This window comes from Vulpes vulpes, chromosome 13, assembly GCF_048418805.1.
Source record: "Vulpes vulpes isolate BD-2025 chromosome 13, VulVul3, whole genome shotgun sequence".
Classification (NCBI taxonomy): Eukaryota; Metazoa; Chordata; class Mammalia; order Carnivora; family Canidae; genus Vulpes; species Vulpes vulpes.
In genome coordinates, this window is record NC_132792.1 from 117,183,651 (window position 1) to 117,199,426 (window position 15,776).

Consider the following 15,776-nt stretch of genomic DNA (forward strand, 5'->3'; position numbering starts at 1 on the left):
CAGTGGGGAGTCTGCTTCTCCCTCTCCCTCTGCCACTCCCTCTGCTTGTGTTCTATCAAATAAATAAAATCTTTAAAAAAAAATGGATCAGAGACCTAAATACAAGAACTAAAACAATAAAACACTTAGAAAATAACGTGGGGGTAAAAGCTTAGGACTTTGGACTTGGCAACAATTTTTTCTTCTTTTTAAAGATTTTATTTTATTCTTTTTAAAGATTTTATCTATTCTTAGAGTGAAAGAGAATGCACACATGCAAGTGAGAGCAGGGGGAGGGGCAGAGGGAGAGAGAGATCTCATGCAGACTGCCTGCGGAGTGCAGAGCCAGTTATAGGGCTTGACCCCATGACCCTGAGCTTCATGAAACCAAGAGTAAGCCACACAACCGACTATACCACCCAGGCTCCCCTATATATATTTTTAAAACATTTTATTTGTTTATTTCAGAGAGAGAGAGAGAGAAAATGAACATGAGTGGGGAGAGGAGCAGAGGGAAAGGGAGAAGCAGACTCCCTACTGAGCAGAGAACCCATGCCAGCTTGATCCCAGGACTCTGGGATCATGACCTGAGCCAAAGTCAGATGCTTAACTAAGTGAACCACCCAGGTGCCCCTAAAAGATTTTGCTTTTAAGTAATCTCTACCCCAACTTGGGGCTGAAACTTAAAATCCCAAGATCAGGAGTCCCATGCTCTACTCTACTAACTGAGCCAGCCAGGTGCCCCAATAATTCCTTGAATATGATACCAAAAATACAGGCAACACAAGAAATAATAAACTGGATCTTATTAAAATTAAAAACTTCTGGGCAGGGGAGGAGGGCGGGGGGTGGGGGGGAATGGGTGACGGGCACTGAGGGGGACACTTGATGGGATGAGCACTGGGTGTTTTTCTGTATGTTGGTAAATTGAACACCAATAAAAATTAATTTATTAAAAAAAAAAAAAACACTTCTGGGCAGCCTGGGTGGCTCAGCGGTTTAACGCTTGCCTTCGGCCCAGGGCATGATCTTGGAGACCCGGGATTGAGTCCCATGTCTGGCTCTTTGCATGGAGCCTGCTTCTCCCTCTGTGTCTCTCTGTGTCTCTCATGAAGAAGTAAATAAAATCTTAAAAAATAAAAATAAAAACTTCTGTGCAGGGTGCCAAGGTGGCTCAGTCCATAAAGCATCTGCCTTCAGCTCAGGTCATGATCTCAGAGTCCTGGGATGGAGCCTCACATCAGGCTCCCTGCTCAGCAGGGAGTCTGCTTCTTCCTCTCCCTCTGCCCTTGCCCCCCCTTGTACTCACTCGCTCTGTCTTGCGGTCTCTTTCAAATAAATAAAATCTTAAAATAAATTAAAACTTCTGTGCATCAATGAACACTATCAACAAAGTAAAAAAGGCAACCCACAAAATGGGAGAAAATATTTACAAATTATACATCTGATAAAGAATCAATAAATATCCAGAACATATATGAACTCCTGCCACTCAACAACAAAAAAACAAACCAATTAAAAAATGGATAGAGAAAAAAAAAATGGATGGAGGGGGGCTCCTCCCAGCTGGCTCGGTCAGAAGAGAGTGAGATTCTTGATCTTGGGGTCATGAGTTTGAGCCCCATGTTGGGTGTAGAGATTACTTAAAATTAAATGTACAAAGAAACTGGGCATGGACTTGAATATATTTTTCTAAAAAAGATATACAAATGACCAATAAACACATGAAAAAATGTTCAACCACACTCATCATTAGAGAAATATAATCCAAATCATCATGAGGTACCACTTCACACCAATTTGGATGGCTTTTATAAAAACAAAGAGAAAATAAAGTACTGGTAAGGATGTACAGAAGCTGGACTCCTTGTGTATTGCTGATAGGAATGTAAATGGTACAGTCACTGTAGAAACCAGTATGGTGGTGGTTCCTTGAAAAATGAAACACAGAATTGTCACGTGATCCAGCAATTCCAACTCTGGGTATATACCCAAAAGAAATGAAAGCAAAGACTTAAACAGATATATGTATACTAATGTTCATAGCAGCATTATACACAACACCCAAAATGTAGGAACAGCCTAAGTACCCATCGGCAGAATAAAAGAAAAATGTGGTTAAAAAAAGGAAAAAAGATAAAATGTGGTATATACATAAAATGGGTTATTATTCAGCCTTAAATGAAATTCTGGGTGGCCTATTCAGAAGAGCCTGTGACTCTTGATCTTGGAGGTGATCACCGAGTTCCACGTTGGGTGTAGAGATTACTTTAAAAAATAAATAAATGGGGCACCTGGGTGGCTCAGTGGTTGAGCACCTGCCTTTGGCTCAGGTGGTGATCCCGGACTCCTGGGATCAAGTCCTAGGGGAGCCTGCTTCTCCCTCTGCCTAGGTCTCTGCCTCTCTGTCTCTCATGAATAAATATTTTTTAAAATTTTTAAGTAAATAACTTAAAACTTGTTTTTTTTTTATTTTGTTTATTTGAGAGAGAAGAAAAGGACAAGTAGGGTGAGGAGCAGAGGAGAGAAGCAGACTCCCCCTTGAGCAGGGGCTTCATCCCAGGACTCCAGGATCATGACCTGAGCCATAGGCAGATGCTCAAACCGACTGAGCCACCCAGGAGCCCAAGCAAGGAAATTATAACACCCTACAAAATATGGATGAATCTTGAAAACTTTATGCTAAATGAAATGAGCCAGACATAAAAGGACAAATATTGTATGATTTCACTTATATGAGGTACCTAAAGTAGTCAACCATATAGACAGAAAGTAGAATGGTGGCAAGGGGATGAGGGTAGGGTGGGGAGGGATAGCAGAATTGGTTTGTTTGTTTGAAGTAGGCTCCACACCCAGCGTGGAAGTCAATGTGGGGTTTGAATTCAACACCCTGAGTTCAAGACTGGAACCAAAATCGAGATCAGACACCAAGCCAGCCCGGGTGGCTCAGTGGTTTATACCGCTGCCTTCGGCCTAAGGCGTGGTCCTGGAGACCCAGGATCAAATCCCACGTCAGGCTCCCTGCATGGAGCCTGCTTCTCCCTCTCCCTGTATCTCTGCCTCTCTCTGTCTCTCATGAATAGATAAATAAATAAAATCTAAAAAACAAACAAACAAAAAAGAATCAGACACCTGACTGAGCCACCAAGGTGTCCCTATTTTTTTAACAGGGGGGTTTCAGTTTGGGAAGATGAAAAAGTTCTGGAGATGAGTAGTGGTGATAGTTGCACAACAATGAGAAATATACACATTTATATACAGTATGGATATAATATACATTACAATGTATACAGTAATGCCACTGAACTGTACACTTAAAAATGGTTAAAATGGTAAGTTTATGTATATCTGACCACAAACTATGTGCTAAATTTACCATTATCTTTTAAAAGGATGTCTAACATTTACTGAATAATTACTCTCTGCAAGGCACAGAAAAGTTAAGTAACAGGTCTTACAAGTTAAGTGGTTGAGTATAAATTTGAACCAGGACTTTGACTACAGACCTATACTTTTAGTCATTACGGTGACCAAAAGATATTCTAGTTTAACCAAGGAAGGAAAACTTTCAAATAATTAAGTGAAAAATATCCACCAAGAATAGTAGCAATACTAGACTATTCTTTCATATCCAGACAATAGAATTCAATTTATGTATCACACTGAGAATGGCTGGTTCAGAGGTGGGGAGGCTTGGGGTCGGGGGGAGAGTGGGAACCACACCAAAGCTTTTCAGACTAGCAACCAAAAGCTAACATAGCACAGTCTAGGCAGCACACTGAGGTGTGCTAAGCAGTCCCAGTAACAACAAAACTAAAACGACAACTTCCAAAGGATTCTTTAGTTAATTAACAGCCTGGGTGGCTCAGTGGTTTAGCGCCCCCAGGGCGTGATCCTGGAGACCTGATCTCGATCGTGAAGCCTGCTTCTCCCTCTGCCTGTGTCTGTGCCCCTCTCTCTGTGTCTCTGAGTCAATAAATAAAATCTTAAAAAAAAAATTTATAAAGCTATACAACATGACTGAAAACCACACAAAAGGGCAGCCGGGGTGGCTCAGCAGTTTAGTGCCGCCTTCGGCCCAGGGCATGATCCTGGAGACCCGGGATCGAGTCCCATGTCGGGCTCCCTGCATGGAGCCTGCTTCTCCCTCTGCCTGTGTCTCTGCCCCTCTCTCTTTCTGTGTATTCTCATGAATAAATAAATAAAATCTTTAAAAAAAAAAAGAGTAAAAAAATCTCACTGTCCTTCTATAATAATGCTTTGATCTATAGCAGTACTCCTTATACAGTTTTTTCCACACCCTCAACTCAACCATATACAGAAAATCACATAACTACAGAAGATTTAAAATTTTATTTTTGAGGGACGTCTGAGTGGCTCAGCAGTTGAGCATCTGCCTTTGGCTCAGAGCATGATCCCGGAGTCCCGGATCAAGTCCCATATCGGGCTCCCTGCATGGAGCCTGCTCCTCCCTCACCTGTATCTCTGCCTCTCTCTCTCTGTCTCTCTCATGAATAAATAAATAAAATCTTTAAAAAATATATTTTTGATAGAATTTTATTTACCATATTATAATTTACTCTCTCCTATGAATATTATCAGGTATTGACCCAGCCAAAATACAAGGTTTAATTTGGAATGAAGACTGTCCAGGTTCTAACCTTGGTAATACTCTTCTGTGACATCCACTACTCCTTATTTGACAAAATTCAGAACTTAAAATTTAATACCAGATAGATATCAAGGCCTTGATACGCAACAGTCATACAACAATCAAACTGGCTCCTAACCAGGAGTGCCTGGGTGGCTCAGCCAGTTAAGAGTCCGCCTTCTGCTCAGGTCTTGGGCTCCCTTCTCAGTAGGGAGTCTGCTTCTCCCTCTCCCTCTGCCCCTCCCTCTGCTCCGGCATGCTTGCACTCTAATAAATAAAATCTTGAAAAAAAAAAAAAAAAAAAAAGGAAACCCAGCTCAAAACAAATGGTACCTAAATAAGATCTGTAGTAAATCACTAGATGAAAGAAATTTGATACCCTTACTTAGGCTAGAAAGATTTTATTCTCTTGAATCCTCATGGTTTTTCAAAGATGCACTTGTTATTTTTAAGATGTTTCTATCACTGCAAAACACAATTTTAATAAAAAAATCTTTTTCCAGTCACCCATATTCCTTGAAACCTTTCAGTTCAATATCAATGCATTATATAATTTAGATGGGAAATAGCTCTCCAAGCAGAAGGTAAAGAGTTAAAAATGAAGGCTAATGAAAATTTAATATTAAATCTTAATGCAATAAGACACCAATATTCTAGTTTCCACTCATTTGGCACAAAATACCTGGATTTAAAATACTCCAAAAAACCAAAACTTTCAAATTTATAATGCATTCAGCTGAGAAACTGAGCATTCTTTACTACCTGGATTATAAAATAAGAAAAGAATGGCATCAGAGTAACTACTAATTTATGCACGGACACTTATTATTAGCCAAAATCTAGTATATGGCAAGAGTGGTAAGCTACTCACATCAAATTTTCATAGAAGCTAATATAGGGTCTTTGTAGACAACCTGTCCAGGGCAGTAGGAATATACAAGATCAATTACTTCAATCTTTTTAATAACAATACATCAATCTAGCCAAATAAATGTTAAAGGATGATTAGAAAATTGCCCCTCCCTCCAAAAAATGTTATCCTATTCAGGAAACATTTTCAATACTTTCTCCCACCTCCTTTTTTATGAGTACAAACAGGATAGTGGCAGGCAGGGGGAGAGGGAGAAGCACACTCCCCACTGAGTAGGGAGCCCGATGATGTGGGGCTCAATCCCAGGACCCCAGGATCCTGACCAGAGCTTAAGATGCTTAACAGACTGAGGGGAAGCCCGGGTGGCTTAGTGGTTTAGCGCCGCCTTCAGCCCAGGGCCTGATCCTGGGGACCCAGGATCAAGTCCCGTGTCGGGCTCCTTGCATGGAGCCTGCTTCTCCCTCTGCCTGTGTCTCTGCCTCTCTCTCTCTCTCTCTCTGTCTCTCGCGAATAAATAAAATCTTTAATAATAATAATAATAATAATAATAATAAAAGAGACTCAGCCACCCAGTCACCCCACATTTTCAATATTTTCACAGGTAGCTCAAACTCTGAGATAAAAGTTTCAAATTCAGGGATGAATACCATTCAGGTAACCTTTATACTTTTAAAAGATATAAGGACAAATTTCTCCAACTTTTGTTTTATTTTTATTTATTTATTTATTTTTAAGATTTTATTTATTTATTCATAGAGACAGACACAGAGAAAGAGGCAGAGACACAGGCAGAGGGAGAAGCAGGCTCCATGCAGGGAGCCTGATGTGGGACTCGATCCAGGGTCTCCAGGACCACGCCCTGGGCTGCAGGCGGCTCTAAACCACTGCGCCACCGGGGGTGCCCTGTTTTATTTTTAATTTCAAGATCAACATATCATCTTAAAAAGACCGAAAACCAAAAGTCCTTCTGTGTGCCTCACAGTCCGATGGTGGGCTTTACAGATTCTGTAGTGCTATGCTAACATCTTCACAGAAAGGAAGAGCTTCTTGCTCTAGGCTCAAAGGTTTCTATTCACTTACAAAATTGCACTCTCCAGCTTCTGGCACATTAGATTAAAGATGGAGGGGACAGAAGCTCAGTTATCCTCTTGGGAATTCATTGAAAGTAGGAGCCAAGTTGCATGAGCTGTGCCATTTGCCTTGGAAGATTCATGAGGGGAAAATGGCAGCCATCATACCAGTGAAGTTTCCAAAACATATCTAGCTTATTAATGCCACCATTCTAGTTCTTTGGAAAACTAGCACACAAAAGCAATCAATTCCCTCATTCCACAGTAACAACCCTTAAAAAACTTTTAACTCAAAGAGGAAAGCAGAATAACAAAGTGCAGTATTCTCAGAGCACGGAGATCACCAATACTTTAAGAAGCTCTTTCACAGTCAAATAATTTTGAGGACCTCTGCATACTTTAGCCATTCTTTTACCTCTCCCAATGTACAATGTATACTTAAACATGCAAGGCTCTGAGAAGTCATGCCAATAAAGAAATGTGCATTAACATAATTTATCCCAGAATTTTATTTTTCAAAACACTATTTGACCACATAACTTAAAAAAAAAAAGACCACATAATTTTTTCACATAATACTTATTATTACTATTCTATTTTTTATTTTTGTTTTTTTTAGGGCAAAACAAAACTCTATGAGGAAAGTTAGGAGGGGGATCCCTGGGTGGCGCAGCGGTTTGGTGCCTGCCTTTGGCCCAGGGCGCGATCCTGGAGACCCGGGATCGAATCCCATATCGGGCTCCCGGTGCATGAAGCCTGCTTCTCCCTCCGCCTATGTCTCTGCCTCTCTCTCTCTCTCTGTGACTATCATAAATAAATAAAAATTAAAAAAAAAAAAAAAGGAAAGTTAGGAGGATGTTAAGATCACAACCTATGAGATCAAGCAGAGTTGTTCAAATACTAGATTCTAGCAAAATGACAATGTCTCTGGGAATTGGGCTTTCTCATCTGTACAGTTACCTTAAGAACCAAAGTAGTACAAAGCCTTACACAAAGAAAGTCCTCAAAAAATTAGTTTAAATTAAAAAAAACTCCTTTTGAGGGATGCCTGGGTGGCTCAGCGGTTGAGTGTCTGCCTTTGCTCAGGGCATGATCCCAGGGTCTCGGGGATAGAGTTCCGTATCAGGCTTCCTGCATGGAGCCTGTTTCTCCCTCTATGTTTCTGTCTCTCTCTCTCTGGGTCTCTCACGAATAAATAAATAAAATCTTAAAAAAAAATTCCTTTTGAGAGGTGCCTGGTCAGTGCAGTCAGTTAAGCATCCAACTCCTGGTTTCAGCTCAGGTGGTGATCATAGGTCATGATCTCAGGGTCGTGAGATCAAGCCCTACATTGGGCTCTGTGCTCAGCACAGAGTGCTCGAATTTCTCTCTCCCTCTGGCCCTCCTGCTTGTGCACATGCACGTATGCAAACACTCTCTCCTCTCAAATAAATAAATAAATCTTTAAAACCAAGAAATAAAAATTCATTTTAGGTTCTGAAAGTTGCAAAAATGCAATCCAAAAATACTGAGAGGGGTACCTGGATCAGTGGGTTGAGTATCTGCCCTGGGCTCAGTTCATGGTTTCAGCGTTCTGAGATTGAACCACATATAGGGCTCCTTGACCATCGGGGAGCCTGCTTCTCCTTCTCCCTCTGCTCCTCTCCCCACCTGCTCTCTCTCAAATAAATAAAATCTGAGGAAAAAAACCTGAGAAAAAAATTACAGAACTCATGACTGAAACATTCCTCGAGAAGAGTAACTTCCCAGGATTTTGCAACCTTTTTTATCCACTGAGATACTGGGAAAGCCTTTAAATCCTCCCCATTTAAGGTGATATTCAGGGGTACATCACACATACTGATGAAAATGGCTATGAACAGAATGCATGCTGAAGAGTATTATTTATGGTTTCAATGATTTAAAAAATAAGCCTCATTTCAATATGAAAAAGAAAAAAGGAGTTGTGAGGAAAGCTCAGCTTGTGTCAGCACATAATAATTAATGATTGTACAGTTCCTTACAGTTTATAAAGCACCTTTATGTATAATCTCATTTGACTGACACAGGAACCTAAACCTAACCAAAGAGATAAGGCAGCTGTTGATACCCATTTCTAAGGTGAGGGAACTATGGCTTGAAGACTTCAAAGGACTAAACCAAGGTCACACAGACAATAAATGGCAGTATAAGGACTCTGACTTTGTTCTTCTGCCCCCAGAACATAACAAAAGAGGTGCCTTCTAAATGTATGCAATATTTTCTCATATTCCTATCTTTACTATCTTTCAAATGATGAGTACCATCCTAGGCACTGGAGACACAACAATAAAAAAATGTATTTTTCAGGATGTTTACAGACCATGGGGGGGGGGGGGGAGACAAATAGCATTTATAGAGTGAGATCAAAGAAGAAAGCAAATGTAAGTCTCTCTGGGAAAGTCAGGGGAAGGTTTCCCAGAAAGTAATATTTGAAAGGAGACATGGAAACTGATCTAGGAACTAGAACTTTATCTGCTCATGTATAAGCTATAAGGGAGAAATGTAAGGCTGGATAGAAAAGCAAAGGCCAAGATTACAGGGCTTGAACACAATGCAAAGTTTAAAACTTATCTTTAGGGATCCCTGGGTGGCGCAGCGGTTTGGCGCCTACCTTTGGCCCAGGGCGCGATCCTGGAGACCCGGGATCGAGTCCCACGTCAGGCTCCCAGTGCATGGAGCCTACTTCTCCCTCTGCCTGTGTCTCTGCCTCTCTCTCTCTCTCTCTGTGTGACTATCATAAATAATAAATAAAAAAAAAAAAAAAATAAAATTTATCTTTATGCAACTGGAAATTATTGAATACTTTTTGAGAAAGACCAAGAGAATAATCAGATCTCTATGTCAGACCATTTTGAAGACAATAAGATTGAGAGTTTAAAAGGCAACAAAATTAAAAACAAAGAGAACTATAAGATATCCTGGCAATCTCCCAAATAAGAGTTGCAGGCCTGAAGCAGGAGACCAGCAATGGAGACAGAGAAAGAGGTAGTGGTTCAGAAATATTTAGAAAGTAATGGATAAGAGGGACATCTGGGTGGCTCAGTGGTTAAGCATCTGCCTTCGTCTCAGGTTGTGATGCCAATCCTGGGATGAGTCCTACATGGGCTCCTTGCAGGGAGCCTACCTCTCTGTGTCTCATGAATAAATAAAATCTTTTTTAAAAAAAAGGAAAAAAGAAAGTAATGGATAAGAGAGAACGGACGACGATGCTCCCACCTCTGGGTTAGGTGAATCAGAGAATGATTCTCCATGAATCAGAGAAGGGAAGCTGATGATGAAAACGCTAAGTGTGAGGTACCAATGGAACACAGGTGGCTATGTTCAGCACACAGTAGAAAACCAGAAGCAAGAACTTGGGAGTTCAGGAGAGATGTGATAATCAATGTTGAGTACACAGAAGATTTTTCTGAATAATCAAGTGTTATTTACCATTTCAATGGGAAGGCAATAATTTTATCAACATTATTTGTATGACGCTTCAAAGTTCACACTTTAAAATCCCATATTATGCTAATCACATTTCGTACTTTTGTAATAAACAATGAGATTAAGAAAACAGTTATTATTCTTATTTGATCAACAAATATTTATTAACTAGGTACCAAGTACCATATTAGATGTTAAAACACCAAAATAAATCCATGCTTTTATGGACCTTGTATCATAGGAGGGGAAGCAATATGCAATAAATGTTAAAAAAAAAAAAAAAGCAGGGGAGGGGTTGCCTGGCTGGCCCAGTTGGAGAAGCATGCAACTCTTGGTCTCAGAGTGGTGAGTTCGAGCCCCATGTTGGGTGTAGAGATTACTTAAATAAACTTTTTTAAAAAGGCAATAAAAGTGAACCAGATAAAGACAATTATATGGCTTCACTCATATGTGGAATATAAGAAACAGGGCAGAGAATCATATGGGAAGGGAAGGAAAACGGAATGGGAAGTAATCAGAGGAAGACAAACCAAAAGAAATTCTTAACTCGGGATGCCTGGGTGACCCAGGGGTTGAGCATCTGCCTTCGGAGCCGGGTGTGATCCTGGAGTCCTGGGATGGAGTCCCGCATTGGGCTTCCTGCATGGAGCCTGCTCCTCCTGTCTCTGCCTCTCTGTGTCTCTCATGAATAAATAAATAAAATCTTTAAAAAAATTCTTAAATCTTTGAAACAAACTGAGGGTCGCTGGAGGGGAGGAGGATGGGGGGAGGGGGTAAACTAGGTGACAGGCAATTAAGGAGGGCACGTGATGTTATGAGCACTGGGTGTTATACACAACTGATGAATTATTTAACTCTACCTGTGAAACTAATGCGCTATCTGTTCACTAAAGTTTTTAAAAAGACAAGAAATATAACAAATGTTATAAAGTAATAAGCACTGGGGAAAAAAAGAAAATAGAGCATGGAAAAAATCAGGAGTGAGAAATGGGGGGAACTGAAGGTACAATTTTAAGAGATCTCACTGAAAAAGTGACATATGTAAGCAAAGACTTGAAGGTGAGGAAATTAGTCATTTGTATCATCTCTGTAGGAAAAACTAGCTATTTTCCACTAGAGGGAATAGCTAATGCAAAGGTCCTAAGATAGTGTGACTGATGTATTTAAGTAATAAGTCAAGGTGGCTGGGATGGAGTGAGCAAGAGGAAGGTAACAGATCAACAGAGAAGGGGGGACAACTGCAGATCATTAAAGACCTTACAGGTCACTGTCAGAACAGATTTGTACTGAGAGAAATGGGGATATAAAAATGAGGAGCCTTGGGCACCCCAGGTGGCTCAGCGGTTTAGCGCCACCTTCAGCCCAGGATGTGATCCTGGAGACCCCGGATCAAGTCCCATTTTGGGCTTCCTGCATGGAGCCTCCTTCTCCCTCTGCCTGTGTCTCTGCCTCTCTCTCTCTCATGAATAAATAAATAAAATCTTTAAAAAAAAAAAAAAACAACACTTCCCCCAAAATGAAACAAGATCAAGAAAGCTATGATCAGGTGGTTTAAAGCAAGACTTTCAGGTTTCAAGTAATGGTAACCTGAATTATTTTAAAATGTATACCATTCAAATGTGAAACGCAAGAAGAGAATGGCTCAGGAATGTCAAAGTATTGTCATTTTTGTTAACACTTTACTGGTTAGTACTAATAACAATTAAGCTTATACATTGTCAAAGAACTTTCTGCAATTACTATTTCAGGTCTGGATTTGACCAGTTTCATACTTCAAAAGCAACAAAATATGTGTTCTTATTCATCTGTTGCTTTTGGTACTATAACTCACAACTCTTGATAGGTTCTTGCCAGTTAATGGCAACTTAAGGCAATGACAAAGATCAGAGAATTTTGAGGGACATACCATCTAAGAAGTAGACAAGTTAAGCTTTTTAATGACCCTGAGTCACTCCTTTCCTATTGAATGAATTCAAAACTACATAGGAATATTTTAAATATCCATAAGAAAGTAAGAAATGGAACATGAGGATGGAGCATTTCAAATCAGATCTATTCTTCAATGCTTTCATCATTATTACACAAATACAGGATTGTCTCTACTTCAAGGACTCTGAAGCCACCAAAATCGCTAACCAATACCTACAGAAAATATCACTGGGATACCGAGGCTAAACCACACAATACAGCTAATAGAAGATTTCCCCCTAAAAGGCACACCTTTTCAACAAAAACTGAACTTCCTTATGTATCTTTCCTCAAGCTTAACCAATGCAAGGGAACTGCAACTTTGTGTGGCATCCTCTGATAGGTTAGATTTTTCCTGAGCAAGAAGTGGACAGTTTTACACCAGGGCTAGATTTATAGTCAATCTGGGTGTGTCTTTTCTTCCCTCCTCCCCTCCAAACTACTTCAGAGTTTTTCAGTACTGTAAAAGGTCTGGAGAAAACAATTCCTTGGTCCTAGTTAAGGACCTAGTTAAGGCTCAAATCTTACAGTTTCTGGGACGCCAGGATGGCTCAGCAGTTTAGCGCCTGCCTTTGGCCCAGGGTATGATCCCAGGGTCCCGGGATCGAGTCCCACATTGGGCTCCCTGCACAGAGTCTGCTTCTCCTTCTGCCTATGTGTGTGTCTCTCTCTCTCTCATGAAGAAATAAATAATATCTTTAAAAAAAAATCTTACAGTTTCTCTAGCAGTTGTTTTAATCAATCCAAGCTGGTTTGGCTTTTCTCGATGAGCCAAACAACATAAGTATTCTGAGTGCAGAGTGTCTGCCTGTGAACATGCTTATCCCGATGGGTTGACTGACATGGACTATACTTGAGTCTAGAAATTAGGACAGCACACAACTGATGTTCCCCACCTATGTCCCTCCAGCTCAGTAGGTGTGGAAGATAAGGAACAGTAAATTGAAGGAAGAGGCCTGGTTTACATACAACATACTGCTTAAAGCTAGGATGAATCCAGAGGTGCCAGCATATGATCAGGATACTATTAATGACACACTGACACCCTTCCCCCCCCCCCCCCCCCCCCCACGCTGCTGTTCTGTAACCAAAATCCAACCTGAAGGTCTGGCCAAGCCCAGACAGAAAAAAGAAGAAGGAGGTGGTGTGTGAGGGGTGGGTGGTTGGGGGAGTGTGGGGGGGATTATTGGAAACATTTGTCCAAGAAAAAAAAAAAAAAGACGGAGAGAAAGAGGGATAGCACACAGGCTTTTGAATATACTTTAAGACTATGAGGTTCAAAAAAATCTTTCACATCTTCTCTCCCCACACCCGTGGTCTTATGCTAAACACAGCAGTAAAAGTTACTGCCAAAACTTAGACTTGAACCGCTGATCAGGGTACCTGGTCAGTACTGTTCCTAGACAAGTATCTGAGTGCAGCCTCTGTTTAGAGCCTTTTCGGACTGCCTCTAAACAGGAAGTTAACAGACATCACAGTCAGGGGAGGCAAACCACAGTGTCATAAAGATGGATGCTGCTGTCGGCTACAAATCCCTCTCACTTTATTGAAAGTGTTCTCATGGAAGAAGCAGAACAAAGGTCCATAAGCCTCATCTTTTCTCAAACTGGGTCACTCAGCCTACAGGTCTGGCCTTCTGATTCCCACTGATTGTTTCTCTGCTTCATGAGTGCCCATGATGGCTATACCACTGCCCCTAGACTAAAAAACTATATTCCTCTAAAAATGGAAGACAGCACGACCAGATCAGTACTCCCACTAAGTCACTCTTCATACACCCTGCTTAAAAAGCCCAAGGAAAGACTATCCTTGAGCCAGCCCATCCTCAAATACAGACTCGATATCAGTCACCTAAAAGCAGCACCATTTCCTACACACGTGGGCCTTCCTTTAAAATACACGGAGGCCTTCCATAGCACCACCGTTAGAAGCTCCCGAAGTAGCCTCCTTCCCCATCACGCCGGCACAAATGCTGACCACTCCGGCACCGAAAACGGGAGTCAGACTTCAAGGAAGAGTTTAGGTCAATGTATCAAAGAAAAAACCAAAAAAAGTGAGCACGAACACTCCACGAGGTGAGTCTCCAACACGGAGGCAGCACGCTGCTGCCAGAAAACAATCAGAAACCAGGCACCAGGGAGTGAGGCTGGGTGGCTGGAGAAGTTGAGAGGGGAGCCTGCATTTTGAATCACACGCACGCAGTCTACCAAACACTAAATTTTCTGAAATAAAAACGTTTCAAAAACTCAGAAGCATCAGCTCGTCGTCGACACGGACGAGAGACCTGCCCCGACCCCGGAGGCCCGCTGCAGCCCGGCCGGGAAGCCGGCTCCCTCCTTGCCGAACCTCCGCACACGCACACAAAAGCCCTCGGAACCGCCGCGGATCGGAAGCCCGAAATCCGTCCCGAGGGCAGCCGGAGCCCCACCGACAGCCCCCGCCCTCGGGCCCGCTCCTGCGCGCCGGGGGTCGGCGAAGGGGGAGCGCCGTCCCGGCCGGCGGGCGGCCCAGCGGGAGGCCAGCGCCTCGGCGTCCCCGCGAGTGGAGCCACAAAGTCCTCCAAGTCCCGCGCCGCCGGCTCCCGGGCACCGAAGGAAAGCGCTGCCCCCGAAGAAAGAGGAGCCTGGCCGGCGCGCGGGGAGCGGCCCCCACAGCCCCGAGGGCAGCCCCGGGGGCGGGGGCGCTCGAGAGGAGCGCGGGGGCGCCGGGCGGGCGGGCAGGAGACCGAGAGTGGAAGCGGGGATGGCGGGGGAACGGGGCGCGCGGGAGGGGAAAGGGAGTAAAAGCAGAAGAAGCGGAGGGACGCGAGGCGGGGGCGCGCGAGGCCGGAGGGAAAGGCCGGGGCGCGCGCGCGGGCGGGGGAGGGGACGAGGTGAGCGGAGCGCGGGGCGGGGGCGCGCGGGGCCGGGCGGGGGAGGGGGACGCGAGGCGGGGGCGCGCGGGCGGGCGTCGGCTCGCGGGCGCTTCCCCTCCCCCGCCCTCCACCTTGCCCTTCCCCCACCGCCGCCGCCGCCGCCACCGCCGCCGCCGCCTCCGCCTCCCGGCTCCCTCCTGTCCTCGCCGCTCGCCGCCCCCGGGCGGGCGGGAGGCCGGGCGGGCCTAGGCCACAGCTCCTCACCTGGCGGTGGCGGTGTAACTCCCGGCGAGCTCGCCTCCTCAGGCGGCGGCGGAGGCGTCGAAAAAGGGAGGCGACGGCACAGTGGGTTCCGGACCCCGCCGACAGGACCGGGGGCGGGGGTGGGGGAGGGGGGCGGGCCGGACCGGGGCGGGCGGGCGGAGCAGACACTGCGGTACAGACGGGGGGCAGCGGCGGCGGCGGCGGCGGCTGCACCGGCGGCGGCACCACACAAACAAGGACGCTGATTGGGCAGCTGCCAAGCGCCTGGGCTCCACCTTCCCTACACGCCACGACGCCCATTGGGCGACCTCAGCCGGCCTCCCCGCCCTCTTCTTCCAGGCCTCGCTAATAGCAGGCGGGATGCCGGGACTACACCCCACCCTTGAAGAGTGAGTGGCTGGAGGAGCGCTGATTGGCGGCCGCAGCACCCAATCGTGCGCGGAGGAGGGGGATGGTCTAGCGGGGGCGCGTTAATGGGTACCTCGGCCAGTCCCAGACACATCCGGGTCTTCGGCAGCCCATTAAGTGTCGGGGGTCAAAAAATCGCTTCAGGCTGCAACTTTCCCTTGGAGACGTTTTGGTCCCCAGGCAGCCGCCGTACCCCGTACCCCACACCGGGATCCCCAGAGCCCGCTCTCATCCTCCCGACTCCAAAGATGGAGGTTGGCGGGC

The 15,776-nt window shown here is 44.4% G+C and overlaps 1 protein-coding gene across 3 annotated transcripts in view; it reads right to left on the reverse strand.

The window, feature by feature from the left end:
* Positions 1-15,380, reverse strand: part of GATAD2B (GATA zinc finger domain containing 2B) — a 98,677-nt gene extending 83,297 nt beyond the window's left edge. Inside the window, exon 1 of one of the 3 annotated variants that reach the window (XM_072732358.1) lies at positions 15,105-15,380. The gene's annotated coding sequence lies outside the window, so the exon portion shown is untranslated. The remainder of the gene's footprint in view (positions 1-15,104) is intronic. The other 2 variants (XM_072732360.1, XM_072732359.1) reach the window with 2 other exon arrangements.
* Positions 15,381-15,776: the final 396 nt, after the last annotated feature.